Source organism: Oryctolagus cuniculus, chromosome 15 (assembly GCF_964237555.1).
Source record: "Oryctolagus cuniculus chromosome 15, mOryCun1.1, whole genome shotgun sequence".
NCBI classification, from domain to species: Eukaryota; Metazoa; Chordata; class Mammalia; order Lagomorpha; family Leporidae; genus Oryctolagus; species Oryctolagus cuniculus.
The window spans coordinates 24,142,763-24,163,474 of NC_091446.1; the positions used below are offsets into that span (position 1 = coordinate 24,142,763).

At 39.0% G+C, this 20,712-nt stretch overlaps 1 long non-coding RNA gene across 1 annotated transcript; it reads left to right on the forward strand.

The window, feature by feature from the left end:
- The first annotated feature begins 2,005 nt into the window (after nt 1–2,005).
- On the forward strand, nt 2,006–18,884 carry LOC127484240 (uncharacterized). Its single transcript, XR_007911111.2, has 3 exons — nt 2,006–2,097; nt 18,595–18,649; nt 18,759–18,884. It is a non-coding gene; the product is annotated as an uncharacterized lncRNA (long non-coding RNA).
- The last annotated feature ends 1,828 nt before the right edge of the window (nt 18,885–20,712 follow it).

Consider the following 20,712-nt stretch of genomic DNA (forward strand, 5'->3'; position numbering starts at 1 on the left):
CATATACCTAAAAACTACCCCAGAATCTCTAACTCAAAGGCAGGTACCAGATGGTTTCTCCTCTGATAAAAGCTATCCTGGCATGTCTCATACATAGTCTATTATACACATAAAACTCACAAGCTTTAGAATCTTGAGCAAGTGTTTGCTAGTACATGACCTAGGATATATACTATACCCAGGAGTGCCATACTGTATTTAGTGGGTTCAGCGCAAATATACAGACTCAGTTGGCATGATGTGCATTCTGGGGGGTGGGGGGGCAAGGGAAGCCAGAAGTCCTCTCCTTTCAACTATCTCTGCTGTATCTTTCTGTTATTATCACTGATAGAGATTGGGATTTATCACATCAGGAACTGCTTATTTTATGATGCGGTTATTGTGTCTACAAAACGCAAAACAGGAAATAGTGCAAGGAGTATTGGTTATATTCGTTATGAATTGTATGCTTAATTACCATGCCTTCTGTTTTCTGACTGTGTGTCTTGGGATAAGGTGATTTTTTAGAATGTTCAAGCCACATCGCATATGTGTGGTGAGTGCCTGTTGGGGCACCATATCCGGTACAAGGACCCAAGGATTAACCAGGTGGGAAAAGTAGGGGGTGGGCAGTGTTCTACTCATGCCCATGACTTTCCAAACAAACTAATGAAAAGAACAGCATCTACAAGGAGTTTCAGGAAGAGAAGATGGTGTAAATTAAGAGTTGGGGGAGGTAGGAAAGGAGTAACAACAAAATTTCTCAACAAAAATAAGAATAAAGATAGTGTCTTTACACAGATACACTTTACATAGCTTCTGGTAAAGCCCTCAACAGCATTGTTGCTTTCTCTAAATTTTTCAGTGTTCTCCCTCTGCTCGGAATTCCTGAAATTTAGATGGCTCTAGCCAAATTGTTCAGGACTCAGTTTCAAGCCAGCTTCCCTCAAACTGGTTGACTTTTAGAATGTTAATGAGATTGAAAAACTACCTATGTATGGGTATGTTACAAATTTATATACCCTGCTTTATAGAAGGACATGTAAGATAGAGTCAAACTATTGCAGGACTTCTCAGAAACTTTGATGTGTTGCTACGTCCTGTGAATTTTCTACCCAGTATCTCCTTCAGCCTTGTGTCAAGGGACCAACAGAGCCAACCTTTCATCAAGGACAGGCAGAGAGGGGCAGCGTCCTGTGGATTTTCAAGAGGAGACTATTGCTTCAAGTGTTTCACTGAACACTGGAATTGGAGAGGGCAGGGGTAGCCTACCTATTCAGTTTTCTTAGAACATCACTCCTTAAAAAACTAGTTCGGGAGATGTTAGTTAGTAAGCCACTTTTAATTTTATGTATTGTATGACCGGCGCCGCGGCTCACTAGGCTAATCCTCCGCCTTGCGGCGCCAGCACACCGGGTTCTAGTCCCGGTCAGGGCGCCGGGTTCTGTCCCGGTTGCCCCTCTTCCAGGCCAGCTCTCTGCTGTGGCCAGGGAGTGCAGTGGAGGATGGCCCAAGTGCTTGGGCCCTGCACCCCATGGGAGACCAGGATAAGTACCTGGCTCCTGCCATCGGATTAGCCTGGTACGCCAGCCGCAGCGCGCCAGCCGCGGCGGCCATTGGAGGGTGAACCAATGGCAAAGGAAGACCTTTCTCTCTGTCTCTCTCTCTCTCACTGTCCACTCTGTCAAAAAAAAAAAATTATGTATTGTGAGTACTTAGTCACATCTTCTGAAAAGTTGGAGAAAATGATCAATTACACAAGCCCTTAATAATCTCTATGTGTGGGCTTTCTAGGAAAGAAGCTTTCTAGAAATGGTCTCCAATAATCACAGAATGGAGGAATTTATAGAGATCTTGGAGATTTATTGTCCTACTGTGTAACACAAGATGGATCATGAATCCTAGAAACAACTTGATCAAGATTATTCAGGTTGCTGGTGACTGGACCAGCAATACTGGTCCAGCTAACACTCCAGCTCACACTCCAGCTCACCACCCTGTGTCTAATTCATCTCCCTGTCCCTTCACAGGAAGACTCTCACGGCTCTGAAAAAAAAAAAAAAGTCGTTGTCTTTCCGAGGTCCTTTAAAACCTCCAGAAAGAAGAAACATTCCACAGGTGAGTCAGGTTCTCCTTGCTCTTCTCTCTTCTGAGGAGAAAACCACGTGGATGCCTATACATTAAAATTATGACTGACAAGTATTTGGACTGAAATTGGATTTGTGTTTGAGGTTGGTTTTTACAGGCTGCAGTACAGAAGGAGTCAAAGGTAATATTCTGAACTGACAATATCTTGGAAGTAAATTCTGAGGCCCAATGCAAATAATCGTGTGACAAAACTCAGAAAAGGGTGCTGGGGTTCTATTCATGGCTGTGATTCTCTACACAGACTGAAAAATTAAAAGAACAGCATCAACCACAAGATCCAGAAAGACAAGTTCAAATAAATTTGATACTGTAATCAATACACAATTATTCTTAAGTGCTGAAACTTAACTGAAAAGTGATCGCTGTTAAATATAAGAGTGGGAATAAGAGAGGGAAGAGATGGGCAATTTGGGACATGCTCAAGCTGACTTACCTCAAACGGTAGAGTTAGAAACATACCAGGGGATTCCAATTCAATCCCATCAAGGTGGCATGTACCAATGCCATCTCACTAGTCCCAGTGATCAATTTCTGTTCACAATTGATCATAATGATAGGACTAAGAGCCAAAGGGATCACATAAACAAGAATAGTGTCTGCAAATACTAGCTGATAGAATAAAAAAGGGAGAGAATGATCCAACATGGGAAGTGAGATACACAGCAGACCCATAGAATGGCAGATGTCCTAAACAGCACTCTGGCCTCAGAATCAGCCCTTAAGGCATGCAGATCTGGCTGAAAAGCCCATGAGAGTATTTCAGGCATGGAAAGCCAAGACACTCTGGGGAAAAAAAAAAAAAAAAAAAAAAAAAAAACCTAAATGAAAGATCTCCACGAGTGAGATCCCAGTGGAAAGAATGGGTCATCAAAGAAGGAGGTACCTTTCTCTGAAGGGAGGAGAGAACTTCCACTTTGACCATGGCCTTGTCTAAATATGATCAGAGTCGGTGAACTCAGGGGGCTTCCATAGTCTTGGCAGCTCATGACAAGAGCCTAGGGTGATTCTGAGGCCATAAACAAGAGTGTCAATTTGTTAAGTCAACAACAGGAGTCACTGTGCACTTACTCCTGATGTAGGATCTTTGTCCTTAGTGTGCTGTACATTGAGATTTAATGCTATAACTAGTACTCAAACAGTATTTTTCACTTTATGTTTCTGTGCGGGAGCAAACTGTTGAAATCTTTACTTAATGTATGCTAAACTGATCTTCTGTATATAAAGAGAATCGAAAATGAATCTTGATGTGAATGGAAAGGGAGAGGGAGTGGGAAAGGGGAGGGTTGCGGGTGGGAGGGACCTTATGGGGGGGTAATCCATGAGCTGTACTTTGGAAATTTATATTCATTAAAAAAAATAAAAAATTAAGTTAATTGAAAATAGAAAAAAAATTTAGAGTTTGTTAGGTAATTAAGAAGAGAATAACTACAAAATTTCTCAATAAAAATAAGAACAATAATGGAGTCCTTCCACAGACATTGTATGTTTATTGATTACTAATATCATATGCATGTGAACCATTTTTAGTACATTATCTTGTGTAGTCCAGTGTAACTGTGCTGTAGATGCAGTGTCACTCCAGACCAGCACAATCAGAATCACAACATGAATCATGTGTTAATGTGCTAGAAATGCAAATTCTTCATCCCACCCTGGAACTCCAGAAGCAGAAGTGTAGGGTTCAAAAATCAGCCATTGCCTGGTGCACCCCAGCTCTCTAGGGGATTCTTACACATTCCAAAGTCTGAGTGTCCCTGGGTATGATCCATCTTAAGGATATGAAATTCAAGAATAAAGGAACTTACTAGATCCTTTCCCTTCAAGTCACCTAGCTTGAATGTGGCAGATAGGGCATTTGGACTCATGTCCCTCTGATGCTAACACCTATGCTCTGAGCAAAGATAATGAACAGCTTCTCTCTGACATGTTATTCTTTCATATTTCTGGCTTTCTCAGATCTTTGGTTCATAAGCAAATAAGGGATTAGGGTGGAAAGTGATTTCACCCAGTGAGGGGAAGCAGAGAAAGAAAGTAAGAAAGCCTTCCTATCAGGGCCTAGACAGAAACAGCTGCAGAAATGCATTCACTTCCATGTAAACAGCTCACCAAGAGGGAGGTGTTCAGCAAGGCAAATGGGGTGAAAGCCCTAAAAAATACCCCAGTCTTTTCCTGCCGGCTTTATGAACCGCTTTGGCAGGGTAACAGCAGCACATTATATGTAATTGCCAGTTTACTCTACCTTGTCTCTCTTTTATTTTCACAAGGAATCCTTGTTATTCAGTGGAATTAGCAAAGGAATCCATTAAGTGCTGGCTACAAAGGCTGCACAGTATTTATCCCAGTAATAAAAAGTCTAATTTTGCAATAACATGGCAATCTTTGGGAAGCGCTAGCTGATGGAGTCCAAGTCTGGCAAAATTAGCTTCTTTTGGTGGTGCTTATTATTATGGTGCTTGTAAGCACGAGAGCTTGCATGCCAAGTAAGCATTTTTACAAAACAAAACAAATTCTCTTTCATAGACTCCTACAATGGGAGAAAAGATGGGGATGCTGGCATTGGACCCAGAGAGCAGAAACAGCAAGAGGGTGGGCTCTTACCATAGTCTGAGGCTAACTGTGTTTAGAGATTGTGATGTGTCCTTGGCAAATGTGTGGAGTTGTTTGCCACCTGGTCTTCTCCCTCCCTGCCTGAGCCGTTGGCAGGTGCCTGGCACCATTAACATGCCTATGATCTTTCAGCATCCTTTATGTCTCAGGGAACACCAACCTGCACTTGGCAATTCATAGACTATCAACGCTTAAAGGGACCTTAGGACTTATCTCCTACAACCCCCTATGTTACAAGAAACTAAGAAGTTATGTGACTTATTAGACACAGCACCAGACCTTTAACTCATGTCTCTTGGGTGCTTTTTGCCCCTTTATTTCCCCACAGCTTCATCAATGAATGTTGCTTTTCACATCACTGTCATTTCACAGTACAGAGTTTACAGGGGAGCCTTAGATCACATTTAAGTGGAACAACAATTCAAAATCCCTTCTTTCAGAAGTGGAAATCCCAAGGTATTTATTGATTAGACTAGCAGTTGCTTCTTTCTGAGTCTGAATGATGTTTTAAAAATCAAATTCCCAGTCTGAGGAAGATCAGCGGTGCTTCTCCTGAGTCTGTCAACTCTGGATGGAGGACAACTTATTTTTCTATTCTTCGTGCCTCAAGAGGCATTAAGGACAAATGAGCACGCCTTTGGTTCCTAAACAATGGCTTTGGCTGCTGGAGGAATTTAATAAGCTTGCCGCAAAGTCTAGTTCTCATTGTCAGAACATGAGGCTGATGTGATAAGCTGCATATATGATGAATACTCCAATTAACCCAGAGGAGGGAGGATCAATGGGAAGAAGTTGCATTTTATACATAGATGCCCGTTCAAACACAAACTCAAGTTGCTAACAGTGGGAGTGGGGTTCATAAAAAGTAGCCAGAACTTACCAGCTGCTGTCAAAACTGGAAAGAGCAAACATTGTGAAACACCTAACGTGGTAATGGAAATACAATAAAAATAAAAGTGATATCTATTTAAATTTGTATATTCTCACATATTCCTACTTTAGAACCAATGCTTAAAAAATAACCGTGGTTAACATTTCATATATACTTATTTAAGCAAATGGAGAGTTGATTCCCGTGACTTTAGCATGATTAAATTTTAGCCCATTTATACAAATTATATTGAAATTAGTCAGCCATAATTAACTTAGATTTTAGGTAGTAACCATCAAGGTGAAAGATTGACTACTGGATTATGTATGAAGGTACTTCAAAAAGTTCATAGAATGATGAAATTAAAAGCTAATTTTGTTTGTTGAATATTTTTAATTCATGCATAAGTTTTTCAAAATACACATTTCCATAAACTTTTTGAAAGATAACTGGTGCTCCTGTTTTCATGATAACTAGAAGTAATATAGAAGTTTTGCTTGAGAAAGCTTTTCTATGTGGGTTATGGCCATTAGTGGTGATTAATAATCATTAGTAAGTGAACACGTGTTTGAAATTCACAAATGTATTTATAACATCCAAGTTCAGTCTGCAGGACAATCCATTAATGCCTCTGATAAAGCACATTTCAGTTAAAGAGCACTTTAGTTAACTTAGTTCATAGATTTGCTTGTCTTATTCTTATGCTGTTGCCAACATCTCCCACAGTTTATGCCTTTAATCCTTTCCCTCCTGTTTTACCTTCCCTGATGCCTTCAGAGGAACATCATGGCCTTGAATAAAAGTTCTGAAATAAAAAGGACACATTGATTCTCTAAATTATATGCAGATCCCTGGCATATTGCCAAGCCCATGGGCTCTGTGTAAGTACTTATAATAGCTTGGTGGCTTGAAGACAAAAACCCAAGTGTTGTATTTTCAGGACATGCTTTTAGTCATCTCTTGGAAGCAATAGTTCAGGATGTGACATTTAATGAAAAAGGCACACAAAGGAACATGATGTATTAGTTTCGTGATAACCAGTCCCCTTCTAAAGCCATTTAATTCTCCCCCACTGACTGTGCACACATACAACCTGATGAGTATCTCAGCACCATGGCACCATAGGAACTTTATGTTACGTTTATTTCTACAATAGTATAATATATTTATATTATAAAATGCTGCATATAATAGTATATAATACTGCATATAATAGTATAATATATTTATATTATAAATATTATGTATTATAAATATATTATAAATTTATAATTATAAATATATTATCATATTATTTATTATAAATATATTATTTATATTATAAAAATATATATTATGCATATGTATTCCAAGGATCCTCTAACAGATTATGACACAGCAAGGTTTTAGCAACTCTATCTGGTAAACACTCATTAATAGCTTATTTACTTCTCTACTCTTCTTAATTGGACAGAATAAAAGTGTCCATTAGTCAGAAAGGAATGTAAGGTTAGGATATTTTACGAACAACTGATTCTGAAAAAGAAGAGATCCTTCCACTATGTGAGGTTCTTAGGCAATATTTAGGTATCTGTGATTTCCTTAGGGTTGGGAGAAATACAATTGTGGACTAACAGGTGTATTGGTAATCCCTTTTGAGACCTTGTTGTAAAGTAACCACAACAGAAAGCTGTTTGAGAGAGTGTAAAATTTTAAAGTCATTGTATTCTGCTGTTTCCCACATTCTTGTTCTGCAACAGCTGTGCTCCTGAACTGTTCATCCTGCCGCCTACATGGTGACTTACTCATGTGTAAAGGTTAAAGCTGCATAATTATGGTAGAAACACATAAAAGCTACATATTCTGGTATGTTCAGCACGTAATATTGATGATAATAACAGACTTTATATATATACATATGTATGTGTATATATATATGTATACGCACACACACACACACACTGAAAGGGAGGGAGGGAGGGAGGGGAAGAGAGAGAGAGACAATTTCTGTGTATTAGATAGAATTTATTCTTAGAAAAAATTAGTTTGTGCCTCTGAATTTGAACACTGTCATGTATTACCAACTTTGCTAAAGGCAAATTTGGGCAAAAAGGAAGCTTTGCTCCCCAGACATACATGGTATGTCTAAGGACAATTCATGGTAACATCTTTGACAGTGTAGCTTATCCTAGGAAACAAAGGTGGATCCTAGTGATCTAGTTCTGAATTGTGTTTTGGGAATGATATTCATTTAGGCACATAAAAGGCACAAAATAAATTCTGAAGAAATTGAATGAATTTTATATGAGAAATAATTTAATGTTACAGGTGTATAGATGCATTGATTTGAATTAAAAAGGTATTTTGGGAGAGTTCCTGGAAATTCATTAAATCTTAGAAAAGAGGTTGCTGCCGATGAATTGGGGATTGGTTCTGGAAGATACAACTTGACAGAAAGGAAACATAGATTGATGAGTATGTGAAAACCACTCACAGAGATGAAATGTTCACGGTTTTGAGGGTTTCCTTACAAATAAATAGGAAATCAGTGCCAATCAGTGCCATGAGTGTAACATATGCATGGTAAGTGAACGATGACCCCAGTGAGGGGTTCGGCATTTATATTGTGTGTTTGTGTATTAGATCTTGTTTGCTTTTTAATGTAGAATATTTATTAAAGTCTCTGGTCATTTATAAAAGCATGATTCCAGAATTATAATTGTGTTTGATGGAATAGCAACTAATTCTGTTGATAGAAACTGAATGATAATTCTTCATACTTTAGCATGATATTCATTGACTCCTTATAGCTTATCTAAGTTGAGAGAGAGAAGGGTAAAAAAAACTATAACCCCAAGACATATTGATGTTAATATGGCAAGGGATCTTACAGTTTATTTGACATGAAATGCCTATGTTATCTTTGAAACCAATTCTGAATGAATTTCTGATTTTTCTTAAGTGAGGAAATTGGTGCTTGCGAAAGAATCAAGATAGGCCTAAACCCTGACACATCTTTCTGAGCCTCTTTGCCGTGTTCATTCCTGAACTGGAAAATCAGAATTAATGGAAGCCACAAAACCTGGAGGGGAAATTTTCATGATTTCTTGTCACTAGGCATGCTTGTCAGCATCTCTGCTCATTTGTATTTTTAAAAGTATTTACTTATTCATTTTCATCTAGTGGTGGTGTGGGGGGGGGAGAGGGAGGGAGGGAGGGATGGAGGGAGAGAGAGAGAGAATCTTCTATCCGTTGGTTCATTTCCCAAATTCCTGGAACTTCACATAGATCTCTTTTGTATGTGACAGGTGCCCAAGTACTTCTGCCTCTCAGGAGGCATTATCAGGAAACTGAATTGGAAGCAGAGAAGATGGAGTATATTGTGCACCACAACACCTGCGCTCTGCTAATTCTTGCTAACTGCTACTCACTTTGTTTAAAAAAGACATTTATTTATTTATTATTTGAAAGGCAGTGTTACAGAGAGAGAGGGAGAGACAGAGAGAGAGAGCAAGGAGCAAGACCTTTCATCCACTGGTTCACTCCCCAAATGGCCACACAGCTAGGGTAGGGCTAGGCTGAAGCCAGGAGTTTCTTCCCAGTCTTCCACATGGATAGCATGGGGCCAACCACTTGGGCCATCTCTGCTTTCACAGGTGCATTAGCAGGGAGCAGCAGGGACATGAACTTGTGCCCATAAAGGATGCTGGAATTTCAGGCGGCAGCTTAACCCACTGTGCCACATTGCTGGCCCCTCTTGCCCATGCTATTCACTTTTCTACCTAACTTAAGCCACAGAAATTTATGTTCATAGGATCACATCTCCTTGTGAAAGTCTTGTGCTTTATCTAAAGAATAGAAGTGTAGATTTAATCAGAGATAGTGACTCTTACTCATGTAAGAACCACTTATACAGGCTTGAGTCTACGGGCTTAAACGAGGAAAAAAAAAAAAACACGCTGATGAAGATGAAGGCTACGGCTCTAATAGCTCACATATATCCCTGTCGTTGTACTAGGCACACGGTAGTCACAACTCAGTACTCTCCATTTACAATGAAAATCAAGACATAGAGGGACTATATCCAAAGGGACTACTTTGGCAGTGCATGCCAGAGTCTTGGTCTAACTCCAGATCTGAATAATTCAAAAATATAAAGCCTTGACCTCCATAAAACATTGCCATTTAATATTGGAATTAGAGAAATAATATCCATCCCAAATCCAGTAGACCGACAGAAATTTCTTTAGAAATCCTCTTCCTGATATTATTTCAACCAAAGAGTTAGAGATGTTCTTGTTTATCAATTAGCTTTCTTAAAAAACACATAGGACTATTCCCACTATTATAATATTGAGAGTTTGGCATTGTGGTGTAGCAGGTAAAGCCACCACCTGTGATGCCAGCATCACATAAGGGTGTCAGTTCAGGTCCCAGCTGCTCACTTCCAATCCAGCTCCCTGCTAATGTGCTTGGGAAAGTAGAGGAAGATGGCCCAACTGCTTGGGCCCCTGCACCAATGTGGGAGACCTGGAAGAAGCTCTTTGCTCCTGACTTTGGTGTGGCTCAGCACTAGCTATTGCGACCATTTGAGGGTTGACCCAGCAGATGGAAGATTCTCTCTCTCTCTCTCTCTCTCTAACTCTGCCTTTCAAATACATAAAATAAATCTTTAATAAAAATAGTACACCACTGGAAATAAACAGAATGTCTGATAAAAAAAAATTTGGCTAAATGAAACTATGGTTTGTATTTATATTCATTTTTGTGTACGTGTGAATATGTATATGTGTGTATGTGCATGCATATACACATAAAAATAAAAATGTATGGTGCATATATGAATGAATGAATGAAATTGGCATTAATGCTATAAAAACACACAGGATACACAGATGACATGTTACTGGTCATATTTATTAGGTGAGGAAATACAAAGGAAAAAGCATGATTAGGGTCACTGATGAGTTTATAACTGAATTACCCAAAACTCCACTCAATTTCCCACTGTAAGTGTCTTCTCACAAAGCATTATGTAGGTAACACTTTTTTTAAAAAAAGATTGATTTAATTGAAAGGCAGAGTTATAGAGAGGCAGAAGCGGGGGGGGGGGGGCGGGGGAGAATCTTCTATCTACTGATTAACTCCCCTAATGAACAACCTGTAACTCCATCCAGGTTGCTCATGTGGGTGTTATGTGTCCAAGCACTTGGGACATCTTCTACTGCTTTCCCAGTCATATTATCAGGGAGCTGGATCCTAAATGGAACAGCTAGGATTCGAAACCACAAGCATATGGCATGTCAGCAAAGAAGTGGCAGCTTAACCCACTGCAACACAAGCCTGCCCCTTATACCACACGTAGAATATGTATTCTGCATAGGAAATACTCTTTGTTCTTTAAAATTCAGTTTGTTTCTACATTGTTCCAATCTCAGTTATACAGAAATCTCTGTACCTGTGTTTCTTAAGCCTGCATGGCTGCAGAAAAAAATGAAAGTGTGGGGAGCAACTCGGACTAGACTGTTACTGGAATTAAGACTTATTCTATGCATCTGCTCTCCCACAATATGGCGCTGGGAGAGGAGTAAACAGCTTCTACCCAGCTGCCTCTCACCAACTTGACAAGCTGCAGGAGCTGCTCCTGATTGGAGGAGAGCAGCGTACTCGGCGTGTGGGTAGCAGAGTTGGGATTGGTGGAAGAGGACTATAAAGGAGGAGAGAGACAACATGCACCAGGAACATCTAAGGGGAACACCTGTGCAGCCCCCGAGAGAGCCGGCCGGCGGTGTGCCGCTCCCCTGCGGAAGTGGGGAAAGTGGCAGGGGGAACCGCCCTTCCACGGAGGTGGAAGGGACGGTAGCCAACCCGGGAAGAACCAGCAGCAAACCCAGGGAGGGCCGAGCAGAGAAAAGAACAGCGCAGGGTCCTGTGTCGTTCCTCCACGAAGACGGGGAGCGACATGAAAGTTTTAAAAATACTCAGATAGTGTTGGTATGAAACTGTGAGAATTCGAATAAAATATTCAAATTTTATTTAACTTTTCTAATAGTAGAGGTATTACCAAACCCTGTGGATTTCCCAACCTGATCCAGTTATATTGAAAATCCAATAAATTCCTAGAGACTTGGAATTCTTCATCTCATCTCAGATATCTTCCCAGATTGATTCTGTCAGTCTAATTCTTTCTTTGAGTTATGGTCTATATGGAAAGTTGCTCATTGATGTACTTCCTGGCTCCATCAGAGGGCTGGGGTGGGGTGCAAGAGGGCACACTGAGTCACCATCCTGACCAACTGCACTGGACAGACTCGCAGCACAGCAATGTTCTCATATCCTCTCAGCAAAAAACTCTTTCAGCTCATCAACTCTGAACTAAAAAATGTCATTTGAAAATACTAGCTTTGAGGGCTATCAAAAATATAAAAAGTTCTATCCTAGTTAAATAGGACCAGGATAGTGCAGGGGTTTAAATATATTTGCTTTTGATACTATTTTATCATGATACCCAACATAGTTACAGAAGTAAAGCATACTCACAGCAAACATTCAAATAATGCAAAATCACTGAGAAAACTAAAAACAAAAGTATTACTGACAAAATTCTTGAAATTTTTATAATTCAGTCTTGAAAGTGCTATAGACAGATTACCTCATTTAATCTGTCCAACAACTCCAGAAGACAATATTGTTAGTTTCCCAGTGAAAAAACTCAGAGTTAGCAAGGCTTAAGTGATTCATCCAAGATCAGCCAACTAGTACTTTCAATTAAAATGCAATTCACATCTAATGTTTCCAAAATGAATCCTATCATTATTTCATTTTATTCCTTGAGATGACCTGAAGACTTCACTTTCAAGACATCCATCAGACTTCCATGGAATAAAGAAATACAGACCAATCTATTCCCCAAAGAAACAAATCTCCATGGAAAAAACCACACACAAGAAATTCTAATTACAATGTAATACTTAGGAGAAATTTATGTGAAGGAATAGGCACTTTGTGTGTTAATAGCCACCTCCATCCTAACTGTTCTGTCATCTCTGCCTGACTTGAATTTTGTCTTAGATTCATATTTTACACATACCAAATATACCATAAATTCCTAGACACGTGTAGTGGATAGGTAGGAAAACCTGTGGTTTCCTTGAACTGCATGCCCTTTTGAACAGCAGGGCTGTCATCGATTTTCCCCTCTGGTTTTCTGATGAACAAGAGTCGGTGAGATTTTTATAACTTCATACCAAAGTAACTAGAAATAGAAATTAAGGTGCAAAGAGTGATACATTTTTTCATTAATGGCCTTTTTCCCTTATTTTGCTTACTTCTCTATGTAGTTTTTACCTCCAATCCTTGTAGATCTCCAGGATCATCATGCCTAAAAAGTAGATGTAAGTAAGGGGTTGGGGCCGGTGCTGTGGCGTAGCAGGTAAAGCTGTCGCCTGCAGTTCCAGCTGCTTCACTTCTGATCCAGCTCTCTGTTATAACCTAGGAAATCCATAATAGATGACCCAAGTTGTTGGGCCCCTGCACTCATGTGGGAGACCCAGAGGAAGCTCCTAGCTCTTGGCTTCAGATCAGCACAGTTCGGCCATTGCAGCCATCTGGGGAGTGAACCAATGGATGGAAGACCTCTCTCTCTCTGCCTCTGCTTTATGCAACTCTGCCTTTCAGATAAATAAATAACTCTTTAAAAAAAAAAAAGGGTAGTGTTGAGAATACAGAAAGTTTTCTTTTTTTCTAGTGTACACTACTGTCCACAGAGATAAGAAATCATTCTTTTACTTTCATCATAGCCACTGCCTCTTTAAGGCAAAAATAATGAATTTGACAGATCTTTCTCACTCCACTACTCCTGAGAGGTTGCTTAGCAACCACAGGACGTTGTAGAGAGGACGATGTTAGAGCAGGTTGCAGAAAGAAGGAACTATCATTAATTCTGCAGATGTTAAATATGATCCATCCTCTGTCTTCCTTTCTTTCATGTTATCTATCAGTCATTTCAAATGGCAAGTCCTACTGCCACCCACAACTTAGGATTCACTGCTCCATCCTTCTTCCTCCAAGCCTGTGATCTGACCTAGCTAAAGAAAGGGATCTTTCACAGAGCAGACTGGATATATGCATAAAAATAACAATGGCCTATTTGAGTTCTAGGCCATTGATGTTTCTCACATATTTCAGGTGATAAAACTAACTAAAAAACAAAATATTTTCAGCTGTTTGGTTGGCTAATTTTCATTTTGCATGTTTCATTTTGAAGTAGGATTTTGGTGTCATTTTCTTGCTCTTAAGTTGGTTTTGATCTTATTAGAAGCTTATTCTATGAGTCCATTCTTGTGCACTCATGAGTCTCTTGAGAGTCTACTACCATAGGATTCTATTATTGTTTAACACATTTCATGTTATGTGTACATAGGCAATGCTCATTAACCTTTATGTGATTGATATTTCTTGGTGATTGCAAAACATTCTGCATTCCAGTCCTAGAAACAGATATTCAACTTTTTTTTAAAAAAGATTTCTTTTATTTATTTGAAAGTCAGAGTTACGCAGAGAGAAGAGAGGCAGAGAGAGAGAGAGAGAGAGTCAGTCAGTCTTCCATCTGCTGGTTTACTCCCCAGTTGGCCGCAACAGCCGAAGCTGTGACAGACAATCCAAAGCCAGGAGTCAGGAGCTTCTTTCAAGTCTCCCACACAGGAGACCTGGATCATCATCCCACGCAGGGGCCCAAGGACTTGGGCCATCTTCTACTGCTTTCCCAGGCCATAGCAGAGAGCTGCATGGGAAGTGGAGCAGCCGAACTAGAACTAGTGCCCATATAGGACACTAGCACTGCAGGCGGTGGCTTTACCTGCTATGCCACAGCATGGTTCCTGATACTCAACTTTTAAAAGCAATTCAAAAATACAAAAAGTCTGGGAGACCAAATTACTACACAAGGTAAATATTCGCAAATTAAGAAAATATTTTGTTGTGTATTTAATATGTGCCAGGCTCAGCGATAATTACATTCAGAAAGTATTCAATTTCCTTCTGAAAGCAACCTTATAAAGTTTGTACTGTGTTATTATTATTATTATTAACCACTTTAAGAAAAAGGAAACTAAGGGTTACTGTCTTGGACAACATCATGGCAATTTTAGTCATGGAAGCATTGACTGAGCCTAAATCTCTCCACTCCCAGAAGCCCTAGGAAACCCAATAAAGCTATGCTCATCGAATGGTAAAGGCTCCATAACTGATTATTTAAAGGTAATATAGCAAAAAGAAAAGGAATGGAGAGGAATATAGAAAGAGAGGAATATAGAAAGAAAGAGGTAAGAGAAAACAATATTATTATTTGCCATTAGAGTGATAAAAAAACAGTAAAAAAAAATGTTCTCACCTTTTAATAGGTGTCAAAGAAAAAGCATCAGTGTATTTTCACATGACAGAATCTAGGCACCAGAAATGTTAAAACATAAAACCTAAGTTATTTCTGATATTGTGAAACTCTTCATTCTTTCTAACCAAACAATCTGGGCTCAAATCCAATGTCCAACCTCTGGCCCTACAGGTGAACTATTTCTTAATCTCCATAAACTTCAGATTCACAATATGTAAAATGGATATAGCAATACTGTTTGATATGAAAAATTGAGATTATGTAATAAAATTGCTTTAATTACTTATTCTGCATAAAAGGTATTTGATGTGTATTTCTAGAAAAATTAAATGCAAATGAAAAGACCTATGAAAATAAACGAGAGTAAGTCATCTCTGCTATAGTATGAGGAAATCCCACAAAAGTTTTCACTAATTATTCCCATGGTTCTCTAATAATTTTACATTATTGTATAAAAATGATACTATTCTTCAAATCCAAAATTCATCTGTCTATAAACGCAGTAACACCTCTTAATGACACACTATCAGTAGGCAGCCTGTGTTATATTCTGTGTTCAATTCAGGTGCAAATAAAAGACACTACCTTTCATCAAAGATTATAAAGGGAAAGCGAAGTCACATGCATAAGTAAATATGACAAGGCAAACGAATAAACCTACTTTGCAGAATTTGGAGATTTGCCGTCAAAAAGTACTTAAAGGAAATAAAATATGAACAACAGCTCCTGAGCAAGAATTTGTAGGTCTTTGTTGGTTGAGATGACATTTTTTCATACACCAACCAGTTATTCCATCTGTTTAACATAATCTTAGCATATTAATTTCATCAGGAGGACCCCTGCTCCCCCTGCCTAAGCCCATGTTATTTGCAATTGTTTTATTTAGTGATGATACTCAGGCACCTGGCAAGATGTGAGCCAATCAATGGAGTCCATATTCTTGGCCATAACATTTGGTGAATAGGTTATAAAAATCTATAAGACATGGGAAGTGAGATACACTGCAGACACATGGAATGGCAGATGTCCTAAACAGCACTTTGGCCTCAGAATCAGCCCTTAAGGCATGCGGATCTGGCTGAAAAGCCCATGAGAGTATTTCAGGCATGGAAAGCCAAGACACTCTGGGGAAGAAAAAAAAAAAAAAACCTAAATGAAAGATCTCCACGAGTGAGATCCCAGTGGAAAGAACGGGTCATCAAAGAAGGAGGTACCTTTCTCTGAAGGGAGGAGAGAACTTCCACTTTGACCATGGCCTTGTCTAAATATGATCAGAGTCAGTGAACTCAGGGGGCTTCCATAGCCTTGGCAGCTCATGACAAGAGCCTAGGGTGATTATTGAGGCCAAAACAAGAGTGTCAATTTGTTAAGTCAACAACAGGAGTCACTGTGCACTTACTCCTCATGTAGGATCTTTGTCCTTAGTGTGCTGTACATTGACATTTAATGCTATAACTAGTACTCAAACAGTATTTTTCACTTTATGTTTCTGTGTGGGAGCAAACTGTTGAAATCTTTACTTAATGTATGCTGAACTGATCTTCTGTATATAAAGAGCATTGAAAATGAATCTTGATGTGAATGGAAGGGGAGAGGGAGTGGGAAAGGGGAGTGTTGCGGGTGGGAGGGATGTTATGGGGGGGGAAGCCATTGGAATCCATAAGCTGTACTTTGGAAATTTATATTCATTAAATAAAAGTTAAAAATAAAAATCTATAAGACAGCCAATCAGCAGAATCATTTTTTGGAACCAATAGGGAATCTGCTTCCATCTTCTGTAGTATTAGTGTATTTCTATTGCATGACTACATTTCTGCATCTAGGCTGTATTCTGACATCACTATGATTGATGACATTATTTCAAATCTGAATACCACTGTGCTTAAAGCTAAGCTTCTGTCCATGAGCTTTTCCATTTATTTTAACTACAAAAGTTATATGTATTTTCCCTACCAAATTTTTTAAATTTTATTTTACATTTAATGGAAATGAGACAGTTTATATCTCTAGCTGATATAACTTTGAAAAATAACTGAAGGGCTGGCATGGTGGCATAGTGCATAAAGCTGCCGCCGGTTTGAGATCTGGCTGCTCCACTTCTGATCCAGCTCTCTGCTATAGCCCGGAAAAGCAGTATAAGATGGCCCAGGTCCTTGGGCCCCTGCACCCACATGGGAGACCTGGATGAAGCTTTTGGCTCCTGGCTTCAGATCGCTGCAGCTCCAGCCATTGCGGCTAATTGGGGAGTGAACCAGTGGATGGAAGATCTCTCTCTCTCTCTCTCCCTCTCCCTCTCCCTCTCCCTCTCCCTCTCCCTCTCTCTCTTTCCCTCTCTCTCTTTCCCTCTCTCTCTCTTTCCCTGTCCGCCTCTCCACCTCTCTCTGTGCATCTGTGACTTTCAAGTAAAGCAAATAAATTTAAGAACAATAACTGAAATTTTAGCAAATGGATAAGGTGAAGAGGGACATTCAGATAGTAAACTATAAGCAAGGTCATAGACTAAGGAAAGTGTTCAGGGAATAGGAAACCCAATGCTAGAGACCACTATGTCCTCTTCCACTGGTGTCACCAAACTACATGATTGGCACCACCTTGAGTTTAGGGTGAAAGGTTCTTTCAACCATCTCCAGAACACTGAAATCAGGCTTTTCTTATGATTTCTGCCCTTTCTTTTGTATCCATCGGTACACCAATGTAAGAGAGAAATCATTTAGTGTTGCTGCAGAAAAAGGCAGCTGTGGCCCTGTCAAACAACCCAATAAAGTTAATTACATTTGATGAATTCCTTTTTTTCATATCTATCTGCCAAATCTGAATGCAGTTTTGGAAAGATTTGCTTGACAGAGTTCATCACCACCACGCAACTCTCATGGAAAAGGGGCTGACAACATGTACTGCTGGAAAGCACATTAGATATCTTCTTGGTACTATCAAGATTTGCTCTTGCATACTTGTTCTGGAGACTGATTTATAGGTGAAGGAATGTGTATAGCATTTAATTAGAGATCAAAGTAGCCCAGACTTCCTTCTCCCAAATTTCAACACAATTTCTTTCTTCTACTTAATAGCATCAGTGTTAGGGTCTGAAGAGACTGCCAAAAAAAAAAAAATCTGATCATTAAAGGAATGCCTTTCCCTTCCTTCTTTGACACACTCATTAAAAAACCCACTCAGATCCCACCTGCTTTGTAGAGCCCTCCCACAATACATCAGTCTCCACAGGTAGCCATGGCAATCACCTTATGCTGTGGAATTAGACTAGTGCTGTGATGTGTCACAAGTAATCTATTACTAATAGCACAGTCATTTGTGAGTCTATATTTTTGCAATTAAGAGTAAATTCAAAATTATCCCTATGCAACCATTCTGATTTTTTGTGCTATGGGCTTTCTTTACTGAAAGTTAGAGGTCTATAGTTAATGTGGTCAGAAAATGAATGTGAAGAGCTGTCAGAAAATTCCCTAACTGATACATCATGTATCCCCAGTTTCACAGTTCTAATCTCCAGAATTCTCACTCCTAAGTCTCAGCTTTCAGATGAGTACAGGAAGTCTCTGCCATTTTGCTTATACCATCGATCCTGATCCTCAACCTTTTACATCTCTAATACTACTAACAGGTACGTGACATCACGGCATTCAAGACTCATCCCAGGACTCGCCAACACATTGAAGGTAAGACACTTATTCACCATGCTCTGGCCCCTGGTTTTTTTGTTATACACATTTCCCTTTGTTCATTCCACATCCAATGAACTCACTTCCTCATTTTCACTTCTACCAGGTACCTGACATTCTTGGGAATGATGTACTTGCCATTCTTCTGTCAGGTATGCTTGTTCCCTGTTATTAACATAACCTCTCTCCCTCACTATATCACATGTCTGTTCAGTGACAGAACCTTCAGAGTCCTTTTTTTCAATGCTATTGAAAACAGCATCTTCAAAACTTGTAATTTCACCATCACAGTAGTCATCATCACATGATTCAATTGTATGTCTTTATTATTCTACCAAAAAATATAAGTTCCATGAAGGCAAAAGCTTTATCACTACTACTATACAGCCATCTCTTTTTAAAAATTTGTATTTATTTATTTACCTACTTATTTGTTAGAGAGGGGCGATGGTGAAGATAGAGAGGGGAGGGGAGGAAGGAGAGAGAGAGAGAGAGAGAGAGAAACAAACCTCTTCCAACCATCCTCACCAGTGGTTGAGGTGGGGTCCGGGGCCAACCTGGGAGTCAGCAACATAATCCAGGTCTCCCACATGAATGGCAGGGACTCAACTACCTGTGCCATCTCAGTACCTCTCAGAGTCCGCATTAGCAGAAAGCTGGAGTTGAGCCAGAGCTGAGAATCAAATCCAGTTGCTCCAATCTGGGATGTGCACATCTTAAGTGATGTCTTGAGTGTTAATACAAACACTCATCCCACATTAGTTTCTTGAACAATGAATGAACAAAGTAAATACTCAGTACTTATTATCAAACCAGATGATAGCCAACAGCATATTTTATCTGTTGCAAAGACAGTAAACAATTCTGCATGTAAAGGCTAATTTTTATGCTCTCAAAATAAAAAAATGGCACCAGAATATGGCACCATCTGTTTATAGTAACAATGCAAAATGCTTACAATAATTCTTGGAGCATAAGTAGACACTTTATTTTATTATGTTAATATATAATAAATAATTATGTATAGACATATATACAATCATATATTAAATCAATATAACTATAAATATATACATGTATTTATAAATATATGTTCATATATTTATTGTGATATTGATTTAATGCTTATAACTGTGAGAAAAGTACTAGTCTTTATGTGAAATATATGGAATTTAGGGTTCACATGGTACTCGCCCAGGTCATGCAGCTAGTGAAGAACAGATCCAAGATTTAAATCCAAGTAAGGGTGCACCAGAGTCTATCATTGTAACTACCAGTCTATACATTGTCTTTCATATTACTAAATTGTTGCAGATTGATAATACTTTCACAAAGTGATTCTGCCAATACTAAAGAATCAACTATCACCTTTACTTCTCTCTGTATCACCTTTCATCAACCTAATTAAGGTAATCTCTGAGCAAGACTAAGGTCTGCTGTAACGCCATTGTGCTACACAAATAAAATGTATAAAGTAAGCATTTATTTATTGATGGCTTAACACCCAGATGCCCATGAGAGCTCAATCAAGCAGCTACTTTGTTTATACCTATTGGCTCTTAGTTGAAAATAAAACCCTCAAAAACCAGAGCTCAACACAGCCACCTAATTAAGAAGCTAGGGATATGTGAATACAGAAGGAAAGAGAATATTTATAAGAGTACTCAAACAGTCCATGGAAAATAGAACTATAAGTTTATCATGATGCAAAAACTATTAAAATCCATATATATGAGGGACATTCATGAAAATGTGTATTATGAAGAATAACTATGTATGGATTCAACATTTAAGCAACCAAATAAACTTTTAATTCCAATTTCCTGGAACTCTATCAAGTATCTTTCGTGTATATCAAATTTAGTATCCTTTATAATTTTGCTCTTGGAGTCTCAGTCTTTGACGCTCTTTTGAGCATCAAAGGTTTGGCAAGTTCTTTCTTTAAGGAAATCATATCTTGAGTCAGAGTTTCTGAAATGCTATAAAATCTTGGAGCCAGTTCACATTTGTGCATTAGCACCTTCGCACACTTCCACAATCTAAGAATATTTCTCCACTCA